The following is a 3,304-nucleotide window of genomic DNA, read 5'->3' as shown; positions in this document are numbered from 1 at the left end:
AAAAAAAAAAAAAAGTGGGTAGAGGTGGGTACAAAATTAGGATGGGTTATAATGAGTCCAGAATATTTTAAGTTGCCAATTCAAGAACTTAGACTTCCTATCATGCTTAAACAAAAATTAGAAAAAATCAAAACTTAAAGGACAAGCACTGAATAGTAGAGAATATACTGAAATTTAAGTGCTTTGATCTGCAAGTCTCAGACCGAGGCAAAGCAGCCAAATAAATATTATTGAGACAGTCTGACCAAGAAACTCCTGCTACCTAGGCAAAAAAGAATCTGGTAACAATGTATAATTGGACCACGTAAAATCCTTTTTCTGTTTTGGCTCAGAAAACATCTGTTAAATACCATGTTCAAATTACTCTGCTAAGCTATCTTCTGGTTCTTTTGTTTGGCATATCTACTAAATGGAAGGCATTCTTGGTTCAGTCCCCATTTAATGGGCTTTGTACATCCTGTTTTTAAAAAATATTTTTTTAAAACAGACACATGTAATCTCTAGGAATAAGGCATTAGAGTCTCCTGCTGGATCTTTTCGTGGTGCCAGCTTTGTCTCCTCCAGCTATTTCCAATTAGGCAAGTCAGACTCTTTCTTGCCCTCAGTTTTCTAATCATTATAATGAAATGATGTGGCCAAATTATTCCCTAGTTTTCTTCCAGCCCAAGTCTAACCCACTTGGTATTTCTTTAAGAAGACAAAGGGTTGTTCAAGTAGACCATTGAACCTCACATAGGTGAGTATGTTGGAATGTTCTAGGAATCTTTAAAATATATTGATACCTGGATCTTTATGCCCAGATCTAATTTATCTGGGTATGCCATGAACATCAGTGTTTTAAAAGCTCCACTGTAAAATTTCCCCAGATGATGTAAAGCATATCTTCTAAACTGTCCGTGATAATGATGTAGGCATGAATTTTGACTCAGAATTCATTGGGTAACCTCTATGGGTAACCTAGAGTCGATTTTGTTCCCAGAGTCTGTGTCCATCAGAACCTAACTTCTATAGGCTCAGAAGGCAGAGCTGGGCAGGAGGTGACTCTTACATTGGCAGACCCTCTCACTTTTCCACCTGGGCTTTACTAATTAAAGTACTAGGCTGGGTGCAGTGGCTCACAACTGTAATCCCAACATTTTGGAAGGCTGAGGTGGGTGGATCACCTGAAGGCAGGAGTTAAAGACCAGCCTGGCCAACATGATGAAATCCTGTCTCTACTAAAAACACAAAAAATTAACCAGGTGTGGTGGCTGATGCCTGTAATCCCAGCTACTTGGGAGGCTGAGGCAGGAGAATCACTTGAACCTGGGAGGCAGAGGTTGCAGTGAGCCCAGATCATGCCATTGCACTCCAGTCTGGGCAACAAGAGCAAACCTCTTGTCTCTAAATAAATCAACAAACAAACAAGTACTATACCATTCCACGTTTCTACTTATTAGTCATTTGAGTATAGATTCTTATTGTTCTAAAAGTGTTTAAACACTGTGGAAAAGCAATGTTGGCAAGAACACAAAACTACACAATACATAGCTTCTGTGACCTAGCTTTGGTTTAATAGTAGCTACTGATATGGTTTGATGTCGTCTCCACCCAAATCTCATCTTGAATTGTGGCTCCCATAATTCCCATGTATTGTGAGAGGGACTCGGTGGGAGGTAATTGAATCATGGAGGCGGTTTCCCCCATACTGTTTCTCATGGTAGTAAGTCTCATGACATCTGATGGTTTTATAAGGGGTTTCCCTTTCCAATTGGCTCTCATTCTTCTCTTTGCCATCGCGTAAGATGTGTTTTCACCCTCCACCATGATTGTGAGGCCTCCCCAGCTATGTGGAACTGTGAGTCCATTAAACCTCTTTTCCTTTATAAATTACCCAGTCTCGGGTTTAACAGTAGCATGAGAACAGACTAATACAGCTACCATTTGTTAAGCACTTTTTAAGCTAGATGCAGATGTCTCTACATAAGTTCTTATTGATTTTTTCCATAACAGTTCAGCAAACTATATTCTTATTTTACAGATGAAAAAATGAACATTAGATAAATTACCTCAAGCAGCAGAGCAAGGAAATGATGAATCCCGGGTGGGTGGGACCCCCAAGCCTGAGCTATTCACTGCTATGTTACCTCATCTCTACTCAAAATTAGCTGTATGAGAGAATCTTAACTTTAATCCGATTTGGTTCCAAAGACAGAAGAAAGCATCTTGGTTTAAGGTTTAATAAGCCCTCTAAGTCCTGCCATATCATTTTCAAAGGTTAAAGGCAATGCTACCTCCTCACTGTAAATGCATAACTTGTGTATAGCTCATTGACTCGAGCATGTTCTGTTAGCATTTACAAGAAAATCTTCTAAGGACACCTTTTCAGTGTGCAGTACATTCTCTCGTTCTTCAGTGAAACAGGCTTTAAAAATCTTACTCTCTCTGCTCAGTTTGGCCTTTGCAGAGTAGAAGAGCCTGCCTAAAAGCATAACAATCCAGACGAGCAGTTAAAGGAGGAAGGATTTGCATAAAGTATTAGAAACAACCTAACTTTGCTACAACATGGCTGATAATGACCCCTCTTCTTAAAGGGCTACTTTGAAGATAGTGGTGAAGGCTGTTTGCTGCCCTCTTGGACCCCGAGATCTGTCTCAAGAGGTTAATATTTCACATGTCGTCCTAATTCCACACTTTAGCTGAGGCAGGCAGAAAGTTCAAAGAAACAAGGAAGCACATTCTCTGTCCAGTACAAAGTACTGGACATTCTAAGCAAAGATGTTTATGTTGCTTTCTTCTTGAGTCTCCTTAATTCACTTCCCTGTATCTATTCTATGTGGCTTCTTCTGAAAAATTAACTGGTATGCTAAAGTCAATGGGATGATGACTTTTCAAAAGTAGCTTATAAAATACAGGTTAAAATTAGGAGGATTCAAGAACACAGACTATGCTCACTTTGAACCCAGTGGCTTATGAGGGATTGATTTTGTGTTGCTGTGTCTATTCAGTGTTCGTAAAATAAAGACATACTCAGCCAGGTGTGGTGGCTCACGCCTATAATCCCAACACTTTGGGAGGCCAAGGCAGGTGGGTCACCTGAGGTCAGGAGTTCAAGACCAGCCTGGCCAACATGGTGAAACCTATCTCTACTAAAAATACAAAAAATTAGCCGGGCATGGTGGCAGGCGCCTGTAATCCCAGCTACTCGGTCGGGAGCCTGAGGCAGGAGAACGGCTTGAACCTGGGAGGCAGAGGTTGCAGTGAGCCAAGATCGTGCCACTGCACTCCAGCCTGGGCAACAAGAGTGAAACTCCATCTAAAAAAA

The 3,304-nt window shown here is 40.7% G+C and overlaps 1 protein-coding gene across 7 annotated transcripts in view; it reads left to right on the top strand.

Annotated features, from left to right (window-relative positions):
* DAB2 (DAB adaptor protein 2) overlaps positions 1-3,304 on the top strand; it is a 92,055-nt gene that overhangs the window by 60,946 nt on the left and 27,805 nt on the right. The gene's annotated exons all lie outside the window — the stretch shown is intronic.

This window comes from Cebus imitator, unplaced genomic scaffold (assembly GCF_001604975.1).
Source record: "Cebus imitator isolate Cc_AM_T3 unplaced genomic scaffold, Cebus_imitator-1.0 Scaffold344, whole genome shotgun sequence".
Lineage (NCBI taxonomy): Eukaryota > Metazoa > Chordata > Mammalia > Primates > Cebidae > Cebus > Cebus imitator.
Note: the sequence above shows the minus strand (reverse complement) of the source record. Positions and strands in the feature narration are given on the sequence as shown.